The sequence below is a fragment of the Carassius carassius genome, chromosome 22 (genome assembly GCF_963082965.1).
Source record: "Carassius carassius chromosome 22, fCarCar2.1, whole genome shotgun sequence".
NCBI lineage: Eukaryota > Metazoa > Chordata > Actinopteri > Cypriniformes > Cyprinidae > Carassius > Carassius carassius.
The window spans coordinates 11,138,283-11,164,355 of NC_081776.1; the positions used below are offsets into that span (position 1 = coordinate 11,138,283).

General features: G+C 37.3%; 1 pseudogene; it reads right to left on the reverse strand.

Annotated features, from left to right (window-relative positions):
* Positions 1-212: 212 nt before the first annotated feature.
* Positions 213-24,832, reverse strand: LOC132098937 (inositol 1,4,5-triphosphate receptor associated 2-like; annotated as a pseudogene).
* Positions 24,833-26,073: the final 1,241 nt, after the last annotated feature.

Genomic DNA, 26,073 nt, shown 5'->3' on the forward strand with positions numbered 1-26,073 from the left:
TAGTTTGGGGGCTGAAATATAACCCAGACATGTTTGGTGAGATTCTCTTTGATTTATAGATTATTCTACTCATGTTGAATTAGGTGCAATTTGGAAATAATTCATTTACTTCATTTTATACCACCAGCTTTGGATGAATGACTTAAATAAGAACACACCCAAACATGAGTATTAAACACACAAACTGACTGACGCTTCAAGAACAATTTAGCTTGTTTTGCAAAGTAAAGTTTCTTTTATTGTGCAAAGTTTCTCTCCCCCCTCTTTGGAACATTCAAAAGTATATGAACACCAAACCAACAGCTTCATGATAATTAAAAACCATGTGTTTGTAACAATTAATAATATTGAGAAAACTCTACTGCATAAAACTAAAATAATAAGTTAACAAAAAGAAAAAATATATAATTTAAAAAAATGTCTCATCTCAATACTCTTTCAAACTGCCCATAAAAATACACTGATCAATTTCAAAATGTTTAAAAAGGCAGCCAATATATGATGTCTGACATTTACAATGTTGCAGTCTGTTCATCTCACTCCTATTCAAATATCCGGCTTGTGACTGGCTGGCACTGATGGTCCCATAAAAGTGCTTATTACATAGATTGCCAACACTACAGTTTGTGTACACAGCATCCAAGCCGTCTGCATTTTTCAGCACATCTCTCCTGAGACACCCACTTTTCTTTTTACCTTCGGTAAGAAATGGTCACAAAGTGTTCGGTTACAAAGACTGGCGGCAGTGTTGCATCACAGCTCTTGTAACGAGAGTTTTTTCTGAATGTCAGGACCGGCCACTACAGCCTTGCTGTACCCCTTGGTGTCACACAGGGGGCTGGCCATTGTGTCTCAGTCCAGTATAGGGCCACAGAAGCTGCTGGATGGTCATCCAGGAGTCCCCGGTGCCCACAGGTGCTGCATCTACTGCAGGCTGTAATATCAGGCTCGCCAACAGAGCCAGTAGAACAGCTAGAACTACAAGCATGGCCACCCAAATCCAGATACCCCTGGTGCCTCTGGACACTGCAGGCCTGCCCTCTGTCAGACTGGGAGGAGCTTGATCTGTTGGGCTGGGACTGGGATGGAGAGTGAAAGAAACATTTAAAGAGGAAAGTGCAACAGCATACCAGCTTCTCTTATGCTAAATCTGTAAGGAGCAAGTAAAATGTTCATGTGATTGTAATGAGCACTTTATATATCCTTAGCCCAGAAACATACTCTGTCCAAGCAGGTAAACACAACAGTGTGGTTTCATCATACATATTTAGCATGCAATCAATAACGCAATTTCAAAATCAATTTTACATAGCTAGAAGCACTGGCATACACATACTTGTGTAGAGTATATTTCGGGCCCTATTTTTAATAGAATATTATCTGAATAGGTGAGACGGCTGAGGCGACCTGAAGAGAAAACACTGAACATTCAAAGCAATGTGAAAGATGACAGCTGTTGCTGAAAGCACATGTACATGACCAAGACAAACAGGAATGTTTCGATGTTTCAAGACAAACAGGAGTTCTGTGATAGACTGATATACATTGGTCAGACAGAGTAGTTGGCCAATACTTGAACACTTTGAGGTCTGCCATTGATCGATTGGCTGATTAACAGAAGTAGCCATTCTGCCAATTTAACTGCCCTTCAATTTTTTTATTATATACACACACACCACCATTCAAAAGCTTTGAGTCTGTAAGATTTTTATCTTTATTTATTTATTTTTTTAATTATGCTCTCCAAGGCTACATATATTTGATTAAAAAAACACTATTTCTAACTATTATTTCTATTTGAAAATTATTTCTATTTCTATATCACTATTTCTATTATAATATTTGAAAATAAAAATAATTTGGAGCTTGACTCCAAACTTTTAAACATATCTCTCCACATATCTCTGACCTGCTCTCTATTTATCGGTCTACCAATTTTACCCCATTTAAGAAAATACCACAGAGAACATCAGCACAGCACACAACTCTGGGATCAGAGTACATTGCCAAATGCCCACAACTGTCCACCAATATAGGGGAAAAACAGATTTAAGAACTTTGTCTCTCTCTGAAACCATAGATGGGCTGCTTAGCTCATTTGCTGTAAACCCGAGGCAGGAGACATGCAGTGTGTCAGCAGCACTGGTTTCATTTTTCCGCTGAAGAAAAAGCAAAGCTGATGAGCTTTGTGGGTGTCCGTAATTAAAGATTTTCTTAGCTTAGCTGCAGGAGCAAAAAGCAGTGACATTTTTGACAGAAAACTCAGAAAACAATTTGTGGTAGACAATGCCTGAATGCTGTAGCAGAGAATAATGGAGGCGGGAGGTACGATACACTAACGTCTTATTTGGCATTATGAAGGAGGTGATTATGATGCCTAGTTCTGTTAAGCTAGTCCTTCTTTTCTCTGGTTCCTCTTTCTTCTCCTCCTCTGAGTGAGAGTCTGTGTCACATCCATACCTGTGCAAATTCACAGTGCACTGAATGTCCACCATCATGGCTCAAAGCCTTTACTGTGGCTCTGCATGACATGACCTTTTGATGGCACATGAGGTTTATGGTTTTGACATGAAATCAGTGCGAAAGACGAAATGTGCACAACAGATCTTCACACGAGACCTTACCTATTCATCAGAGTGGGCTCATCTATGTCGGCCCAAGTACCAGTGCTAATGAAGCGCTTTAGTGGTGGCCTCTTGGCTGCCATGTTCCTGTAAAGCGGTCGACACACAACCATGACATCCTTTCTCTCGTGCAAAGACGTGCACATAGTATTATAAAACCAACTGGCATGCGACTCCAATAAAGCATGGTTCTAACAACGCCAAAGTCAAGGATTCCATTTCCAGAGAACCTACCGATAGGTTTAGAATTTGAAATTGTTTGAATAAAAGTGTCAGCCTAATGAATAAATCTTGTTCTGATAAGTTTTGGGTCACACAAACCCATTTTTTGGTGGACTAATACTGACAGGCAGGGCTCAGGTTGTGTTTTATGGACTATGCAATCTCAAAACAGCATCAGAACACTTACCTTGGTGATTGGCGGGAGAGTCTCTCTACCTCAGTTTCTGCCATGTCTTTGGGCTGTGAATTAGAAACCACTGTTTATACAGAGGTTCCACTTCTTTTCTACCAAAAGCATCTCTGTAAAAAGAAACTGGACTCCTCACCATGTCAAAATGGGTCTTTCCTCCACTGATGCGGGGAATGGCTATACTGATGCGTCGGCTAGTGGTCTAAGGACAGAACACATAAAAATCAGTAAAAATTAACTATGCAAGCAGAATTCACAATCTTGAAGTGGTGTGTTTTGTGCCTTAACTCACTTTGAAAATGTTTACGGTTGACGACTTTTTGTTTCTGAAATTATCTACAATCACTAGAAAAAACCCAAGTGATAGACAAAAGAGAGACTGATATTACATTCTTTTTTTTTTTTTTTTTTTACAAGAATGTTTTTAATAAGAATAATATCACTTACCCCTCTCAGTGTTGGATCCAAAGGACCTCTCATTCGGCGTGAGGTTCTCCCTGAGCTCCAACAGCTCTGCGTGCTCCTTGGTATACATCCTCTTCAAGTTCTCCACATGTTGAATCATCACCTCCACTGTTTTACCCACTCTGGTCTCCTACATAGGCAAGATAATTTAGATGTAAACAAGCAAGCATCTGTGTTAACTTTGCCTCTAGAGGGCTATTTCTGAAGGGCCTGAGCAAACACACAAACCTGATGAATGGCCCCAAGCATCTCTGAACGGCTGGACACTCTGGTCATGGATTGGATGAGGACTTCCAGGTTCTTCTGCAGACGATCGATGATCTCCATGGACTGGTTATCTTCCTCACACCGTGGAATCAGGGCCTATATAACAAAACAGTGTTATGTTCAAGCTACTTGTTCACAGGAATTCAGGTCAGATTTTGGACGAAATTTTCAGCAAGGATTTTCTCAAATATAAATATAAAAACAACATTGTCCAGAGCCAAGTACTACTTGCATTGACAATACATGATCATACATTTTTCTGATTTCATACCAGCAACAAATGCACAAAATGACACAGACCTGCAGCAGACCTTTACAACTGTTCACTTCCTTCTGGACGTTCTCCTCAGCAAGGTCTCGTGAGCGTTCCTCCAGGCGTAGCCTCTTCTCCAGGGTGAACATGTCACATTTGAAGCCTAGAGAGAGTCGGTGGAACTCCGCCTGGCAGTAGAGCACATTGTAAACACTTTAGAAATGTCACTGACAAAATATATTTCAGTTTATTCACTAGTTCAGAATCTAATTCAGGTCTGTATAACACATCTTTATACCATTACAACAATTTTTTTAGAAAAATGAAGGTCATATGAAGACAATCAACCATTATAAGTATATGTGTAGAAGTCTGTATATTTATCTGCAGTTTATATATATATATATATATATATATATATATATATATATATATATATATATATATGTATACATGTATGTGTATATTTTTAACATTTTAAAATAGTTACAAAAAACATACATACACTACATTAAAATGAAACCGAAGGAAAAAAAAATAATCACCTCTATCTCTTTGTCACTTGGCGACGGGCTGCAGATGAAATGCACATTTCAGATGTTCATGAGAACATGAATATGTTAAGTGAATCATGTGAAGTCATCCTTGAATCATATTAAAATTTATGGATATATATTCAGTACACAAAGCATTATAACCTGTTCTTGTCATCTTTGGTGGAATCGCTGGCATTTTCAGAGATGACAGATGTGTCACCTGAGGGAGGTAGAGGAGACTGACATTGAGGAAACACAAGCAAAACTAGATGAGAAAGAGGAAGACGGAGAGAGAGACTTTTTATCTACCTTCTTTTTCTTTGGCCACTGAAGGCTCACCGTCCTGAGCTTTTTGCTTCTCTATGGCTTCCATACTGCTAATTTCCTGTAAGAGGACCATTTCATTTTAAATGTTCAACCCAGGCATGTTGACTACAGAATATAGTTTACACTGGGCATCAGAGGGCATGTTACGTTTATTAATAAGAACACAATTGCGTATAATTACAATGAATATATTTGGCTAAGCAGGTAGGACCATATTCTCCAGGCTTTTGTTGCATTTTGCTTAGATTGAGAACTTCTCTTACCTTCTTGAGCTTGTTCTTCAGAGTCAGAGGGTCTTTTTTGGAGCCTTGCACAGGAGGGATTGTTGGAAGACTACTCTCACTGACTGTGGGGTCAAAGGTCATGTCCTTCGCTTTTTCAGGAGGATCCTTCAATGAGTCAGCGGAGGCGGCTGAGTTTGAATCAGATGTGACCTCTGTCCTTTTGCTGTCTGACTTGTCTTTGTCTAATAAGAAAAACAAAGAAAGAAGAGACACTTAAAGAGAAGCTCAGATCCATAACCTAGTGAGCAGCCAAGTAGAGTAATGTTAACGTAGATTTAATTCAATACTGATAAACTGTATTATTTACAAAAAAAATAGTATGGTATAATAAATTAAAATGGATTTCCCCTAATATCTGTGTTTGTATGAATTTTTTGAAGCATTGCACAGTTATCTTTAGCAGCATGCTAACAACAAATTGACTGAAGTCTCATGCACTGATACTGGTATGACACACAAATTGAGCAACAAAGTTGGTGTTCTGAATCAGTTATGATTTTCCATGTATGTGGCAGATAGCAATGCAACTTACTAGTGTTATTATACTGTAGTATTTATTAATAGATTTAATTAGCTTTTATTTTTATATTTTACATTTTAGTAATTTTATAACGTTTTGGGTTTTCTTATGTAAATAAAAGTAATCAGTCAGAAATGAAAACATAAATTAGTAGCAGTTCCTGATTTTCTCTTTTTCTTGTCAATAATGTTCACAGGTCAATTTAAACATAAAAACAGACATTGGCAACTCTGTGTTTCCATTAATCAACTTAATTTTGAACAAGTATTCAACTGCTGCAAAACCACTTGTCAGAAGCAGTATATTTGACATCCCTATTTCAAAGGTCAACAGGGAACACATCCACAGGTGATTTTCATCCTACCTGGTGAGTTCACCGCAGCTGACATCACCTCTGCCGCCTCTAGCATGGCCTCCTCTTCCTCTGCTACTGGCAGCAAGAGACTCCTAAACAAATTATTAACAATAAACGTACAGCAAATCTTTAAGGTGCACACATTACAACACTAACATACTCAGTCCAGCAGCCCCTGTGTACTAAATATATTCAAATAATCAATTGCACCAACAGGAAAATATACTCACTTGTCCGATTTTGCAGACACTTTAGAAAGCTGTCCCTCACTCAGTCTCTATAGGTGACAACAGAATGGCATTATGTCTCAGTGACACACTCTGAACAACAATGCATACACATTTGTGTAAACTAAACATCACAAATAAACATCACACATGCATGCATCTCCATACCTGTCCCATGACATGGCAGATGAAATATAAGAGCTACACTCTGCTTTACAGAGAGAGAAGTGCTAGAAACTTACATAATGTGTGTGAGAGCTCTACAGCTGGTAGAGAGAGAGAGAGAGAGGGAGTGACAGAAAGAGAAGGGGAGGGCTGGAGGGGGAGAGTACTTGTACTGGCAGAGTTCATTGAAGTGGGAGTAAAAAGTGCTATACTTATTCCAAACATACTGGTGAAACACCACACACACAGCCTTAGCAACATATTTTATCATCAAGTTCGAAAAACACAAGGAATATAACAATTAAACAACCAACTTATAACACCAAAAAACAGTTGCAAGTCTGTTCCCATTGAGTCACAGTCACCAGGGAAGAAACAAATGCATGATTAATTGGTTAGTTACACTTTGCAAAGTTAGGATAGCAAAGTAAATAGGCTTATGAAAAGCTTCCCATATTTTCTGTTGATGTCAAAGGCTAAGGGCCCAATCTGTCATTTGGTAGAAGCTAGCCAAATTAGGCAGATCGCAACATTTATTGCATTTGATGCCCAATACAAAATATGGGTACTAAAGCAAAACCGGTTTAAGAAACCAGTTAAGGTTTAGGATTTTTCAAGTTTTTGAAACAAATCTCTTTTAACGCTCACCAAAGCTACATTTATTTGATAAAAAATAAAGCACAAACAGCAATATCACGAAGTATCAAAATTATATATATTTTTTTCTATTTGAACATTTTAAAATGTATTTATTCATGTGATGGCAAAGCTGACTTTTCAGCAGCCATAACTCCAGTCTTCAGTGTTACATAATCCTATAAATCATTTTAATATGCTGATTTGGTGTTCAAAACACATTTATTATGATTATTATCAATAATGAAAACATCGTGCATCTCAATATTTAATATAAATATCTTTGATTAATAAGTTTAAATGAACAACATTCATTTTGAAACAGAAATCTTAAATATAATTATACATTTACTGTCACTTTTACTCAACTGAATGCATCCTTGCTGAATAAAATTAATTATTATTATAATTATTATTTATTTTTAAATATAAGCAGCTTACTGACCCCAAACTTTTGAATGGCAGAGTAAACTAGCTTTTATGCATTCAGGCTAGACCTGAATATGAAGCATTTCTTTTAAACCAATACATGCTATAGGACAACTGAAATATCCCCTACTTACATTGATTTCTAGTAATATGCTGCATGCTGTATTAATAGATGTTCAACACTACCCACTCCCGATGAATTGAAGTACAGAGAAGCCCTCAAATGAAGTGCGGTTTATTTTGGTTGCACTCCAAGTTCACCTGAATATCTCCCATCTTATTATTATAAATTAGCAACGTTCTTGACAGAGTCAGCAATGGGGCAATTAGCACACTACACGTCAGAATAATGCTTAACTTTGCAGATTAATAAAACAGTTGATATCTGATTCTGGACAAACAAATGGGCAAATTCAACTCACGAAACCAGGTTGTCAGAAGCTTGTATTCATTTGAAAAGTAGCTCACACAAAGCAATTCTAAACAACACCGAAAGCCCTGGCACATCACATCCTCTCACAAGCAGCCATTCTTGCTTACCGCCATCCAGAACTCTCTCAATTGGCCAACTGCAGGCTCCCCTTCATGGCACAACGGAAAAGGTAGCTAATCTCTAACTACACTGGACCACCAAACAGGAAGTTTTTTTTTGCAAAGGAACATGACAAGAGAGAAAGGCACAACTAGAAAGAAACAGAAACACAAAAGGGGAAGAGGAAGAGATGGCAAGTGACGCTACAAACGCAACAAGCTTCCCCTTGGTTTCCTCAGCTTCCTCAAACTGACCTGCGAGTCACTCATGTCGGCTGTGGCGGCTGCACGCTCTCCCTCAGAACCTCGGTTTATGGCAGTGGGCTGCTGGGTCCTGACCCGGGAGGAAAGAGAAAGTTTGTCACTATATTGTCGGTTTGTTTTTCCGATCTTTCAGGATGCAGCTGCTCTCAGTAAGTGCAATGATGGTTTGTGTGCTCAAGGAGAGCATGGATGGGGCACCTGTCCGAACCTGGCCACACAGGTGCATGGTAACATGCAAAGCGAGGCTCTGTCAGTAATAATAACTCCTTAATATGTCTACACAAAACAGCCCAGCACCGGAAGAGATGACACACATTTGACTACCAAATGTGATTTTTGGGTGTGTGGTAGGCATTTCGAATGAAAGCAGACCATAATTTCTTTTTGGTGAATCATTAATTAGCACTTTATATCAGTGAACAAGAGAAAATCCACAAGCAAATGCTGATAGTTGGAAATGTACCTTGCTGTATTAGAATCACCAACTTCAGGCTGGTCCGATGAGGGAGACATCATCTCAGAGGTCACAAGGGAGGAAGGTTCAGTAGAAGAAATAAGGCCTTTGACTGAGGTCACTTGTTCATGGGGCGTCTCAGAGCTCACAAATGTATCATCTGGAGAGTGAGTGGGTAAGTGTATGGGTAAGACACACAAAAAGAGATTAAATCAATTCACATTGAATTAAAAATAGTCATAACAGGAACATTGACACTTTAGTTTTGTGTTATTAAAATAATTTAACATTCAAATGACAAATGGAATGTATTTTGGTCTAGTACTGTATGTTATCAAAATGATAGAGAACATTAAGCAGAGAAGTACTGTGAGAGGAAGAGCTTTTACCAGCACACTGACTGTGGGTGTGAGGCAGAGGAGCAGCCTGCTCGTGGGCGTCCTCAGGCCCAGTGCACTCTGGGAGTCTGTCTTCCTCCTGCAGTGACCAGGAAAAGATTCAGAAGGCATGCATAGAAAGCATCTCCCAAAAGATGACATATTGGCGACTTTTTAATGATGACTGGGTGCAAATTCACACTTCAGACATTTGCAATGCAAATTGGGGCAAGTTCATTAAGGTGTCATGTGCAATACCCTCTCAAAGTGTGTTTTTGTGTGTTCACTAGTTCTCATCCAATTTCCAGCTAGCATTCAGGAAATGGCATTCTCTAGTAAAATTATCAACCCAGATGTATGTGTATCTTTTTTTATCAACAGGTACTTCAAGATCTGATTGGTAATATTAGTTAAAGTTGTGTTCACTGATAAACTTTTAACTGTTTTTATATCAGATGACTCTCTAACCATTAGGCCACAACTGCCCCTTTGTTTCTCCACTAGAGGTAGGGCAGTTGTGGCCTAATGGTTAGAGAGTCAGAATTGTTACCAGAGAATGACGACTGAGGCCCTATATTTAAGAAATTTTAAATCATTTGACAACGGATTAATAAATGTGTAAAATAAACATACTTATACTTTAGATGACAAAGGATTTTTTCACAAATAAATACATATTTAATAAAAATATAATTGAAAAGGAAGTAAACACTGTAACCAACAGGGCACTCAGTATTCTGGGAAGTTGGTGTTCACTGGGAATCATGTTTTTCTAATAAAGCAAAGGTAACACTCATTTCACACACAGCACACAGTGAAAATGACATGAATATGACAGTGGGCAAATGCATAAAGCACAGCATAATTTGAAAAATTCACACGGACTGACCGTCACACAGAGAACACGCGATCATGCTGGATAAAAATGCATACTTCACAAGATCTCACAGCTGGATCTCACAACTAAGTTGTTTAAATCATATAAATGCGCATTTAATGCTGACTGCAAACAAGAAAATATTGTAATGTTTGTCTTTCTATTACTAATAATATAAAATCAATCATTATAATACTTTTTGTATATATTTTAATTCCTTTGTTTAACCGTTCTATCTGATTATTAGAGAGACTTCTATCCATGTTAGACAGAATTGTCAACAACGACAGTAAACAAGAGAGAGAGTGTGAGCACTGTGCGCGCTCAGGCACTGCCTTTCTCAGCGCCGACAAAATAAAAGTCCCGCTTCGAACACATTGGCCAAGCAGAAAAACGTATCGGCCAATATTTGAAAAATGACAAATATCAGCCGATATATCGGTCAACCACTAGTATGGGTTACCATACTTGGTAACATGTCACAACAATAGCAGAACCACAACTTCTTCGTTATTCTTGATCTTTGTCAGAACTTCCTAAATGAAGATATTGGTTCCTGGGCAAACAGTGCAAATGCAAGAAAGAGGTGTTGCGCTTATCCAAGAGTACAACAGTCTCAACCCTCTCAAAGCCTGAAGAACAAATGCCGTTCCTTATGCAGATTGTCAGAGACCACCAAAATCTGTTTCAGGTCCCCGCATGAGTACTGTGGTTTGAAGGACTTTTCGGATCATCCTAAATATCTGTATCAGATCTCAGTTTTGTTTCAAGTTCACTTTCCTCACCAGTACAGTAATTTCACTTTTTAACATTCTGATTCTACATTTGCAAGAACTTTGCAGGCCATGTCGGATTGTTTTCATGATCTAGATCGGATTGCAATTTGTCAAAGTTCTCATCAGCAGCAACTTTTTTTTTTTTTGGAAAGATTTTATTTTTAGGTGTTTTATGCCTTTATTACGATAGGACAGTAAGTGGACAGGAAACGAAGTGGGAAAAAGAGAGGGGGACTGGATCGGCAAAAGTCTGTGAGCCGGGACTCGAACTCGGGGTGGCTGAATCGCAACGGCGCTTTATGTCGGTCTAACAACACTGTTCTGTGTTCCCGTTTTTAACCTAATTCTCAGTTTACTAATGGTCTTGTACAGTATAATTATTAATTACGTGCTGACTTGGTCATTAAGACAGAATTTCTATTTTGTTGCTCACACCCCAAAACCTCCAATCTCAGCTAAATTTGGTTTGTTTCTGTTTCTCATGAAGAGGAGTTGACTGAGCTGGTGAGAGTAAAAGATTTCAAAAGTCCAAAAATAAGATATGCATCATAAGACAGACCACAAGAATGATAACATTTACACAACTATTAATTGATTTGTTTGATGATAGTTTGTAGAAAGGTTTCATGGGAAATGAAGTTGAGAGAAACTGAAATATACCTTCAGAGATGTGAAAGGCCTCTGCATTCCTCTCTCACCCACAAAGAGAGTTTCTGAAAAAGGGTAAAATAATGAAATGGCATTCTTAATAACCCATTTTATTTACATTTGACATATTTCCAAGCAAAGCAGTATATTCGATGAGCACAAGAAAGGGATTCATCCATAAGGTTTAACTAATATTAAATATCTTTAGAAAATAAATTAAAAATAAAACATTCAAATTTAAATCAATTGTTTTCCATATGAAATGTAGGCATCACAATGTTAAAATGTACAGTACAAACAACTGCTATTCATTTAGAGATTTTAAATTAAATATCAGCCAATAACCAATATGGTACCAATAGACTGCACGTCCCATAAACAATATGTTAATTGTAAATCTAAAACAAAAGCCTTAATATCTTGGCCTAGGGGTTGGTAACCAAACATTTCAGAAGCAGAAATAATTGTTAAATTTTCAGGAAAGATAACAAAGTACATAAACATTTTTCAACAGAATAGCAACTGGATTATATATATTTATAATACAAAACATTGCTATTTAAAAAACGTTTTAGAGATATAAAAAATCAGCCTATTTATACTTCACATTTTAAATTTTGTAATGCTTTAATGTCATGTTTAGTTTTTATGGTCACATAATGGGGATTATAAAGTGACAAGCTTCTGTTATTTAGCACTCATGTGGTCAAGGATGGGTGACAGACGATAAAGGTTTAACTTTACATACAGACCAAAAATGGCAGGACAATGGTAGAAGGAAAGCCAAAAAAGGTCTGGAACTAGAGTGACCCTGCTTTTCCAGCTTGTATTTAAGCTTCAGGGATGGCTTCCTGCCCTGTGCAACTAAAGGGTAATTATAAGGGATTATATGGCCCGAGGAATCTGACACAGACCGGTTGTCCACTAGGTGTGACCATGTACACCAGACAACTTCATCTCAAATCACACACCCCCTTTAGACCCGAATCAACATTTATTCACATCCAAAAAGGTTCTTCTTTAAAGATTATAAACACACCATTTGAGTATAAAAACCTTCTCCATCTTGCAATTTCTGATACTAACTTTTAAAGCTCTTCAGAATCTTGTTTGCCATCTAAACTGAATCCCACTACAGAAAAATAAGCCTTACTAATCAATTCATTTTCTACCTTGTGATGATCCATCAGGGGTGTCATCTGGTAGAGGCGTCTGAGAGAGAGTGGAGTCTCTCTGTAGTTCCTCAGTCTCTACTCCAGAATCCTGTCTTGCTTCACATTCTACCTCAGCCCTTTCCGTGATCTTCTCCTTGTACTCCACAGTCTCGGAGTGTTCTACCTCCTCCTCTTCCTCCTGTTTCAGGGCCTGTAGTTTCTCCTCATCACAGCAGAGCTCCTGAAGCATCTCCTGGTCAGGCCTGAGCTCTTGTAAAGGTGGAGACAACACATATTCCTCATCCCATTCAAGCGAGGGGCCATCCAGCTCTTCCACAACCTGAAAGTACACATTCACACCAGTCACATGTCAACAAACACAACACTATATTAAAAGTATATGGGCTTCCCCAGCTGACTTTTGGCAAGCTTTTAGAGATTTTGGAACACTATGCATAGCAATATATACCAATAAATTGAAATGGAAAATAATAAAAATGAATCAAACTAAGACATGAGCCAAATTCTGAACATAAGAACATTTTGGGGTAATCGGTCAACAGTATCTAATCTCTTGAGATGAGTTCAAGAAGTAGTCAAGTTTCAAACTGGCTCACAAACCACACTTGCCTCCTACACACACAGCTCTCAGAATCTTGTAATGAGACCGTAAAAGTATCCATCTGTGTTCTGCAGAAGCACGCAAAAATCTTTATTTCTGTTTTGCCCAGGGCTGAATCTAAATCGGTCATGAGTTTTAAAGCCCACATATGCTGAAGCATGTGCAAGCAGTAAAACACGTGTTCAGTGAGGTTCAATACCTGCTGTAGGTGATCCGGTGTTTGGCTGCTGGCCTCTCTGCTGTCCAGCGGAGCCTTTAGTCGGTCAAGTTCCTCTTGCAAATACTGCTTCTGATTCTCCTGCTCTTGTACCCTAAAAATTCACACAAAACCCACTGAATTCACAAAACTCCAAAAAAGACAATCTCGCTTTGACTAAACCTTTTGCGCAAGCTCACTATAATACAACTCCTGACAAAAGTGAATGAAAATCTCTTTGTTGAATCCTGAACCCATTACATGCAAGACAACGTCCCTGTAATTTGTGATAAAAATTTGAAATACATAAAGAATAGAATCATGAATTCTTCAAACCTATTAGTGAGGAACCTAAAGATTCTTTTGTTACCCAAAAAACACATTCTAACAAACATAATCCCTCATACATCCTCAGCAGATGTCTGAACTGTTCACAAATGCTACAAAAGCAGGATATACTATACCTAATCCGCAGGCCCAAGCAATGTCCCATTGCTCCTTAACCCCAATCTTAGAGCACCACTGGACAGTGCAACTCCTTAACTTCCCTGACTTCTCTCAACAGCCTTTGCCTTTTATCCAAAGTACACGGAGTACCATAGCCTTGAAACCATGTAATGTCAGATTAGCAACACCTCTTCAGTGAACCAAAAACAGCATGAGTAGGTCAAACGGAACAGCCCCTTGACAAAAGCTTCAAAAGACATTCACACAGACATGGACTAAATTGGTAAGGCCTTGCCCCATAATCCTTCCACTCCTTTGAAAAGGGTGATGTTTCAAAATGAATATACTGTCCACTTATCTATTCATTAAAATGATTGCAGTTTGCAATCTCAAGGCTTCCATGGTCTCAGTTAACTGCATGGCCATGTTGGTGTACTACCGATATCTACTACTAAGATCAAACTCTAAATTAAGTTACTATGTCTAAATGTAACCTATGGAATACCACAAGTATCTGAATAAACGAATATCAAAGAAATAATTGTGAAAACACAAGGTTTCATCCCAGTGGCACAAGACCCTGCTGGCCAGAAGAATCTTATTTTCATTGAGAGGCATAAAAAAATCTGATGAAATAAAAAGCAACACACAAAATTGGAAATATTCCATTATAATAAAGTAGCTAAAAGATCTCTGCTACCAACTCAGTCCACTCACTTGACAGACAGGTGCAGGATCTCAGTACGAGAATGTCGCATGTTGCTAGCCATCTTTAGAAGCTCCCTCCCCAGAGAGTCTGTGTACTGGTCCAACTGCTCCAGACTGCGGGTCCAGTCACTCCTCCTCTGTTCCAGCTGCACCTCAAGGGCCTGCAGGAGTTCACAAAATCAACAATGAGGTTCGCTCGATCATTAATACCAGCTAAATCTTACTGAATGCGGTAATAAGATCAAAAAGTTTAATCAAAGATCATCTTAAGAAGAGTCACAGAGTTCCTCTGACCCGACACACTGCCCCTGTGCATCATTGGCCTGTAAAGTCGACCATCGGAGAAGATCACACATACTAATGTGGTCCACTGAACACACACAATAAAGTGACCATGTCCAGCCAGGCAGTTATGCAATGTGGTATAGAAGTTCAGATAAGGGGAGAGGTGTTCTTGTATAATTTTTAAATGCCCATCTGTATCTCCATTTACTGCTATCATGATTAGTTTAATTACATTTGTGCCAAGATTTGCATAACTGTTTTGTGGATACTTTCCAATTTGACTTAGTTGAAGAAATCATCATACCTGTATCTTGAGGTCAGTGCTGACCTCCTGAGTTTCAGTGTGCTCCGTAAGGCCTCTGAATGCAGGGAGACAGGTCATGCTGTCTTCCTTAAACTCCCGTTTCTGCAACAATTCATGATTGACACACTGTGAACACTCCAAAACACCAGCATCATACTAAACCAGCATTCAGGTGTCTAAAGATGGTAAGCTAGCAAAATTAATATCAGACTAACCGTACAGATGAAGTTTGCTTAAAAAACTTGGTTACCAGTCTGCTGATCAGAGTCTTACACTCCAGAGACAGCTGCTCTGGAGTTGGGCCTCGGAGGAGCAGAAGGACCTCACGGTCTAGAGTCTCATCCAGAGAAGGAGCAAAACAAACAGAGGATAGATGATCCAAACCCTAAAAATACACCGACATGGACAATGTATAATAATATATAAGCAATGTAAAATGAACTTCTATCAATATTTTACTACAACAAAATAACACATTGTAACATTTTAAATATATATATATATTTAAATATATATATATATACACACACACACACACACACATTTCATATTCTGTATTTATACTTATTTATTGAATAAAATACAATTTGATGCTATAAATAGATAGATAGACAGATTCACACTTTATTAGGTACAGTTTAACTGATTGGTAACAAAAATGTTAAATCAGCCTATCAAATGGCAACGACGACGATCTGCTGAAGTTTACAACAAGCATCAAAATGGGGAAGAAAGTTGATTTAAGAGACTTTGAACGTGCTGTGGTTGTTGGTGCAAGACGGGCTGGTCTAAGTGTTTCTGAAACTGTTGATCTACTGAGATTTTCATGCACAATCAACACTAGGGTTTACAGAGAAAGGACAGAAAAAGAGAAAATATCCAGTGAGCGGCAGTTCTGTGGGTGAAAATGTCTTTTTGATGCCAGAGGTTAGAAGAAAATGGCCAGACTGGTTAGAGCTGGTAAATAGGCAACAGTAACTCAAACAACCACTCGTTACAACCAAGGTATGCAAAAGATCATCTCTGAAAGCACAACACGTTGAACCTTGAAGCAGATGGGCTGTAGTGGCAGAAGACTGCACTGGGTGCCTCTCCAGTCAGCAAATATCAGGAAACTGAGACTACAATTTGCACAAGCTCACCAAAATTAAGTCTCAATACATTGGATGAGTCTTAGTTTCTGACATTCAGAGGGTACAGTCAGAATTTGGCATAAACAATATGAAAGCATGGATCCATCCTGCTATGGATCAACAGCTCAGGTTGTTGGTGGTGTAATGATGTGGGAGATATATTCTTGGCACAATATGAGCCCTTCAGTACCAACTGAGCATTGTTTAAACGCCATGTCCATCACAAAGCTCAAATCATCTCAAACTGGTTTCTTGAACATGACAATGGGTTCACTATACTCAAATGGCCTCCAAAGTCACCAGATCTCAGTCCAATAGAGCAGCTTTGGGATGTGGTCGAGATTCACAACACGGACGTGCAGCCGACAAATCTATGTGATGGTATTATCTCAATATGGAAATCTCTAGCACCTTGCTGAAGCATAAATGGCTGCCCACTGCTCCGGGTATGTGTTCAAGGTGTGTGTGTGTGTGTGTTCACTGCTGTGTGTGTGCACTTTGGATGGGCTAAATGCAGAGCACGAATTCTGAGTATGGGTCACCATACTTGGCTGTATGTCACTTCACTTTACAATCTATGCCATGAAGAATTAAGACAGTTTAGAAGGCAAAAGCTGGTCCAACCTAGTACTAGCAAGGTATACCTAAGTGGCCAGTGAGTATATACATATATAGGCTAAACACTATTGGTTTTTAGTATGTAGTTATCACTAATTATCTACAATAATGGAATCTCCCTCAGCAAAAAAAGTGAAATAAAGCACATGTAGTCAGACTCATTGTAATGCCTAAAGCTTGGTGTAAAACACAGAAAGGGTATGGATTACTAAGTGCACTCTATGGCAGTGAAGTGGGAGAGAGAGTGGGCGAACAGAAAACAGCATGAGTGCTGGTGGGAGTGGAGACTAAGAGACACTCCAAATCATGGCCGGGACAAAGACATACACAGGAATTTCAACCACAAAACACACTGCAAACCTCCAGGGGATTCTGTGCTAGTGCCAACTCTGTCTGAAGAGAGCCTGAAGTCATCTGATTTAGTCTGTAGGCCACAGAAAGAGAGAGACCTGGGCTGCAAACACAGTTAGAAGAACATGAAGAAATTTCTGATGTCTGTGAAAGTATTATGCTTGCCATTAATAAGGTCAATTTATCAGCTAATATTTTAATTGCTGTTTGTTAAATGCATTACATAGAGCTCTTACATTGTCATATCAGACTGCATCACCTGCTTTTGACTCTCCGGTTTGTACTTGTCCGCTTTCAACAGCTGAAGCAAGCACAGCATGGGTCCAAAATTAACTCAATAATCCACACACACACACACACACACACACACACACACACACACACACACACACACACACACACACACACACACACACACACACACACACACACACACACAATAATTCAACCCTGTAGTAAACTATTTTACTTATTCAGTGGTTATCACATTTGCTTATATACAATATTTTTATTAGGTTTTAGTCCCTAAAACCTTTGCACATAGAACTACTTTCTTACACCACTTATTAAGCATTCTGAGTGAGTGAGAGAGCAAAACGGTGTCTGCTGTGCCTCTCAACCAAATAAGTGATTTGTCACATTATTACACATTACTATGGTATTTTCTCATGGACGGTCACCATATTCATATTTCATTCGTATATATACACACTACTGTGCAAAAGTCTGGGGTCGTAAGAATTTTGTAATGTTTTCCCAGAAAAATACAATTTCAAGGCTTCAAACAGTAAAATCGTGAAATATCATTGCAATTTAAAATGACTGACTTGAAACTATTTTAATATATTTAACTCCAGTTTTCAGTGTTACATGACTATTCAGAAATCATTCTAATATACTGTATTAATTTCACTAACCAAGTACATTACATCCATTTTAATGCCTTGTTAACTTAAATTGGATTTTAAACAGGAATTTTAAATAAGATTTTAAATAAAAATTGATTATCCTTCTATGAAATCATGCATAGTGGCCTGTTGAGTTAATCTGTAGTAGGCTGTTTGGCTCTTTAAAGATCTGTTTATGTGAAACTAACAATTTGGACAAACGAAGATATCTAAATAAAATTTGGTCAACCTGGAACTACTTAATAGCCAAGCAGTTTTAGAAAAGTAGATATAAACTGTGCTATGTATTAATGACAGATTTGGAGGTCGCCTCTGTAACTGAGGAATACTCCACAATGGCCTTCAGTTCATCTATCCGTTTATTTTTCTGGAGGAAAAAAGGCAGTTCTATTATGATACAGGACAAATATAATTTAACATGATTTCAGATTGTATAAACTTACCAAATGAATAATGATAACACAATGATTTCACTAATGACTAAAGCTCAATTCCACTGTAAAGTTTTATAAACAACTTGTCTTTATTTGTTATTTGTTAAAGTTTTCATATCAAATCATTGTCTTGGTGATGTGCAAGATGCACTTACCTCCTGAATTATCGAGTCCTTGTCAACCAGAATGGCATCAAATGAATGAACTTGGACCTAAATGTGTGCAAGATTTGCACATTCACCAATGACAGGCTTAAATTATTATTATCGCTATTTTGCATAGAAGACTAGTCATGAGTGAGTAAATTAAATGAAGGCCTACCTGAAGATCAGCATTAAGGTCACAGAGGTCACTGATCTTTTTCTGAAGCTCTTCTGCCTCCATTGTGACTTTCATGTTCTTAATATATAATGAAGAAGAAATGTGGAGGAAGGAGGATAAAGAAAATAGAAAAAGTAATGAATGAGAACCATTCAGTGAACTACAAGTCTGACACGTACTGTACTGTAGGTGAATGGATCTGAAAATGGGTAGAGCCATACCTCCTCTTGTAGAGCAGCAATTTTGGATATAAGACTCTGGTTTTCCCATTCCTATAGGAACACAGAGAAAAAGGTTATAAAATGGTTCATATTTGTTCTAATAATATACGTCAACGTCAATATGTGGTCAATAAACACCAGTGTGATGGTGTTTACCCAGCATCCAGATTTGTTTACTCTGGATGTTTGCATATCCTTGGTTTATATAATATTACTTTCCATCTAATTATGAATATATTGCATATTATCTGTTTGCATTAGTTTGACACCTAGGAGTCTCATAATATGGCTTATTACCATCGGAAAAGCCATCAATGAAGCTTGTGACTCACCATCTGCTTTCTTTGAGCTGAAATCTGAGCTCGACTCTCTTCTGAAGAGTTCAGGCACAGTTTCATCTCCTCAACTTCCTCTTTAAGCATCTTCTCCTTCTGTAATAACTGCTGCCCCCTGCAGGATGAGGGAAGGGAGTCTTAAGGCATGTTATGCACGAGAGAATGAATGATGATTAAGGGATTTAAGGCTTCAGAGGTTAAGACGACAGGTCAGACAGAAAGTAATAGGTCTGTACATTTTAGCTTGTGCTTTGAGCTCTTCATTTTCCTCGATGAGTTTCTGGTTGGTTTCTTCAATGTTTTCCACCGCCTGCTTCAGTTTACGTACTTCCTCCTGCAGCTTTTGGTTATTTTGCCGCAGGTCTGCCACACAGAAGACCAGATCTGATGTCTCCCTGTACAGACACATACACAAACTAAATAACTGATCTAAAATGCATCTTAAATGTCTGGAATGGGAATTATGTAGTGACCAAAAATGTATATATTGCATATAATATATATTTTGCAGTAATATATTGATTGCAACTTTTTTTGTTTTCTTTTCTTTATTTTTAGATGCTTAAAAATTCATACAATGGCACAAATTATTATTTTTTCAGAAAGCATCAAAGCATAAACCTTCAGATCAAAAGGTTTTTAAGATCATAAGAAACGGGAGTCAACTGTGTCCAAAGTTTTGATAGATAGAAATAGTTGAGACCATCTCATAAACCAGATGTGCACATTGGTTAGCTCTTTATCTATCACAAACAAACTACTCATACTCCTAAACTTACAAGTCAGCTCTGGAGGCTTCCCCTCCGAATGCTTCAAGACTACCTGAGGTCATATTTAGTAGAGCGGATCTTCTTGCTTAAGGAAACAAGAGGGAAATATAAACAACATATACAAATCATTGAGCTTTCGAGCAATCTGACATACTCCAAAGAAGATCTCACCTGATAAACTCTCCCATAGTTTGAATGATTCCTGTTGGGTGTCATTCTTGGAGTCCTTCCTAAGGGAAAAGGGGAAATTGGAGATGGATATTATTCAAAAAAACTTGTCATGAGGAAAGTTTTGAAAAGAAAGGGCTTGTGATCAAAACTGATTGTGGATTGATAGCAGACTAATGAAAATCTGCAATGTGTCTTTGGTCGGGTTGGAAACAAATACATACTGTACACACAGAGTTGATCGCAAAAACAACTGCTTCCTATTAACTGACCATAGCCTTTAGCAAAATGATCAGGAGTTAAACAACCAACAGATGTCTTCAGTTTTTTGTCCTGTGCAATATTTTCCAAACTAAAAAGGCCTTTATTAAAGTAAATCAATGGCAATCACTGTTCTAAAGCACTCTATATGTATGTCTTCATACCCCTGGCTGCGGCAATCATCGATCCACTCCTTCATGATGGCTTGGTAAGTGTCAAGGTCTATGGAGATGTCCTTGTGCTCTGGGTCCAGCATATTGCAGAGTTCCTCTAGGCCACTGTCCTCTGAACTGCGGGAAGTGGTGTGTCTCAAAAAGTCCACAATGTGCGATACATAAACTTTACCTGCAAAAGAGGGCTCTACGTTATAATGGTTACAGTGGCTACACTCACAGAGGACCTGGGTCTTGTCAGATCCCATCCCACCTAGAAACTCTATCGGATAGTTTGCAAAGTAACACCTACAGTACTTGCTCTTAGTCACCGTGACCGTGTGTCTGAGCATAGAGGCAGTATGTGTGTATATATATATATATATATATATATATATGTGTGTATATATATATATATATATATATGTGTATATATATATGTATATATGTGTATATATATATATATATATATATATATATGTGTATATATATATATGTATATATGTGTATATATATATATATATATATATGTGTATATATATATGTATATATGTGTATATATATATGTATATATGTGTATATATATATATATATATATATATATATATATACGTGTATTATGTGTGTGTGTGTATGTAGTCTGCTGCTCTCATCTCTTTTTAAAATGCTTGAAAAAAAAAATTGCAGTCTTCAAAATTGCCATTACCTTCATACAAGAATGGCTGTAAATGTCTCCTGTTAGCCTCTAGGCTTGAATGCGGGGAAGCATCTCTGCTACTTGGTCTGAATGAGTCAATGTTCTCAGATGCTCTTAGAGGTTACTTTAGTGTAACCAAACAAAAACACAAATATTGTAATATCAGTCAGCCTCCCAACCTCCTGAGGAATAACACATGCGATTTTAGGGGCGAAAGCTGCAGTTCAACTCTGCAAGGTATAAAAAAAACTATTTTTTTGCACAATTGCACATTCCTGGTTTTAAGGTGCAGCCGCTTTAGTGAAATTTTATGGGCTGAAAAGAGCTGTAAAAAAATTGCAAAACTAAAGGTAAATGTGACTGGCTGTGCTTTATAATTACATGTTATTCTGGCTTGTCTTTATAAACTTTTAACGAAAAAAAAAAATTACTCCAAAATGATTTTACGTTTTTATTGATTTCACATAATATGTAAATATCCTAAAGTTGGAATTTGCGGAGTAATACTAGAAAACATTTAAAAAATAAACGTAGCTATTATTTTAAAATAATAATAAATAAATAAATAATCCCGAAAAAAAAACACGAAATCTCTACAATATTCTTGTCCTTAGATGTCCATGATGATGTCTTTTCAGTCCTGCAGGTGTGCATTACAGTTTTCCACTGTCTTTTGCGATGTATAAAGCACAGTTCAGGCAGAAGTCACTAACAAACCAAGCAGCTTTTTCTGTTTCATATTTGTATGACCAACTTGAACCCAGAACAAAATCTGCATAGGAAAATCTCTCATCCTCGAAATTCACCATCATGCAAATTCCTGTGGAAATGACTCGATTTTGCTGTGAAATTCACCTAATAATAAATGAAACCACACTTTTATTCATATCTATATCACAAATGGTACAGAGTGATAACCAAGATAAGCAAGTTTTACATGTGGGGTTAGACGGTTTTATTTTTAAAATGCACAATATGACTGGACAACATACAAACATACAAGCAATGAGGGAGTGACATACGTACCTCTGCACTGTGTGTCACAGGCCTGAAAAATAGTGTCCAACAGGTCTTCCTCACAAATCAGACTGACCTCCGCCATGCTCTCCTTCTTGGGCTCGGAGGGAAACAGAGATCCTGTTCAAAACGCAAGAAAAACAAAAACATATAGTCACTAGTTTTAGCAAAACATTTCTAAAAAGATAACTTAAAAGAATTTCATTACCCTCGCCGAGTGAAAGTCTCTTGACCACGAGGGCCGGGTAGGTGAGTTCACTGTCCATGTTAGAAATATCTGAGGAGAAGTTCAGGTTATACGAAAACAAGCCAGGAGCTGGGATCTGTGAGGTCTTCACCTCTGTGTCGGGCCGCTCCAGCAGGTTTTGTGTGGAGCAGCGTGGGGCAAAGTTAAAGTAATTGTCCCCGCTCTGGGCTGCTGGGGTGGAGCAGTTATGCCGAAACGGCCAACTGCACGTTGCTGCATTTGTCCTCTCCCCTAACGTGCTCAGTGTGCTGGTAATGGTATAGGTGACATTGCCAGGTGTGATGGGAGCAGGAGGGGTGTTGGGGACAGACCCCGGTCCCGGGGAGGCTGTGGGGGTCAACATGCTCGCAGAGGAATTGTGGTCAGCGTCTCCGTCAGTACGGACGGTACGCTTCTTCAGGATGGTCTCCAGGTTGCTAGTCTGAAATTTTGGGATCTGAAAGGGCTAGTTAACATCTTGATCTTGCCGCTGGATGGTCTGCAGCTTGCGGCAGATGCTGTCCACTGGGTTGTGCCGTCTCTGGGTCACTCCGACATCCATGTAGGAGCGAATAAAGAGATAAAGCCTCGATCTACAGGAGAGATATGAATTTATTTGTTTAAAAATCTAAGACAGATTGAATAGTTTTTGGCAGGTCATATGATTTAAAAATTATTGAAGAAGATAAAAACTGTTATACACTGCTGTTCAAAAGTTTGGGATCGGTAAGATTTTTTATCAGTTTTAAAGAAGTCTCTTCAGTTCATTATACTGCATGTATTTGACCAAAAAAAATTAAAAATAAAACACTGTAATATTGTAAAATATCATTAACATTTAAAATAATGGTTTTCTATTTTAATATTCTTTAAAATATAATTTATTTCTGTGATGTAAAGCTGGTTTTCCATCATCATTACTCCAGTCTTCAGTGTCACATGGTCCTTCAGAAATCTTTTTTAATGTCATGATTTATTAATGTTGGAAACAGCTGTCATGCTTAATATTTTTTTGGATACTGTGATGCTTTTTTTTAAGGATTATTTGATGAATAAAGTTAAAAAGAACAGCATTCATTTAAAAAAATACATTTTAAATCAAATACTTTACAAATCTTACTTATCCCAAACTATTGAACGGCAGTGTATATGTGTGTGTGTGTGTGTGTGTGTGTGTGTGTGTGTGTGTGTGTGTATACATATATATATATATATATATATATACACACATATATATACACATATATATACATATATATATATATATATATATATACACATATATATACATATATATATATATATATATATATATATATATATATACACATATATATACATATATATACATATACATATATATACATATATATACATATATATACACATATATATACATATACATACATATATATACATATATATATATACATACATATATACATACATATATATATATATACACACACACATATATATATATATATATATACACACATATATATATATATATATACATATATACATATATATATACACACACATATACACACATATATATATATATATTAATTATTATTATATTGCATACGTATACTTAATAAATTGTTTAGATACAGTTGATATTCTGTACACTATAGCACTGTTATTTTTTTATAAAATAATATAAAAAGATAACATGCTATACAATATAAAAGCCCATTACATGTATAAAAGGTCACTGCATTGTTTGCTTTAATTAACGTTATATGGATGACGTGATAAAAAAAGTAGAAGTAAAAACCTCACACCTTTCATTTAAAATATTCTCAAAGTCTCATCTCATATATATACAACCAAAACTATCAAAAAACATACAAGTAAAAAAAGGAAACCAACCTGTCAAAAAAACTGACTAATGACGAATCAAATATACGGTAAACTTAACACAAACTGACAGATGTAAAACGTTTGTGTCACTTTCATGATGAAAATAACGGCCACCTGTTATCTTTAGATAATATTTATAAGGGACAACAAAATATTGAGATGCCAAGGTTGGGATAAACAAACACACCTGTATTGGCTCAAATGTTTCCACAGCAGCAAACACCAGAGTGTGAAGCGCCAAACAGCTGATCGAAGGCCGTATTAAAACCTGTGGCGCAGTGACACCGTGCGTCCACTGATGGAACTGCAACTGACAGAGGGCCAACTTGGATGATTCCAGTGCTGCGATGTAACTAATAATACTTCGTTACAGTACTTAAGAATCTTTGGGGGGTTAATCAGTATCAGATATATTTCCCCGAAGTACGTGACTGCAAGAATGCAGGTTTGACAAACCAGTGGTCTGGCACTTCCAGCTTAAAAAAAAACACCTTTGCTCATGTGCAAACAAGTGTTTCCTTATTGAATTAATCAGCTTCTCGATTGAATGAATGATTCAGTGACTCACTCATTAACACAGTCAAAAGCTTCGTTCTTGAATGAATCGGCAGTTTGAAGGAATCGGTTGAATCTCAATGACTCACTCATTAACATGGACTTGCTTCCACCTACTGGCATTTTTAATTTCACATTTCAACTTCTTTCTTTTTTCTCTCGTTTTAAATCATTTCAAATATCAGTAATCAAAGATTTGATTTTAAAACAATGCATTATTTATGCATTTATAACTGCAGGTTAAATGCATCAATGTCCCCTCTGAGCTACATTAAACTATGTATATCGAAATGCCACTTAAAGTGACGTGACATACAGCCAAGTATATGGTGACCCATACTCAGAATTCGTGCTCTGCATTTAACCCATCCAAAGTGCACACACACAGCAGTGAACACACACAAACCATGAACACACACCGGGAAGAGTGATGCAGATTCCAGAAATGATTTCTTATGTTGGAATGAGACTAATACAGGACGAATTGCCTCTTATGCTTACCCAAAGATACAACAATGGAACAAAGAGTTAAAGCTGTACACAATCTTGCTGCTCAAACTGTATATACAAAATTTTTATATATTGGCTCCTTTTCCATTTTGCATTTACTTGTACTTTTGTTTTCAACACTTAAGTATGTTTAATATTTAACATAAAAAAGAGATGTTCATACTTTCGTACAATAAATAACACTATGAATCTTTACCTCAAGTAATATTCTAATATTCCTTCTACCAAAGTCATTTTCTGTTAAGATATCTATACTATTATTTCAAGTACTTCATCCACCACTGTATGATTTATCGATTCTTCATATTTTCGCTCAAATATATATATATATATATATATATATATATATATATATATATACTTTAGCTGCACCTTATCATATGC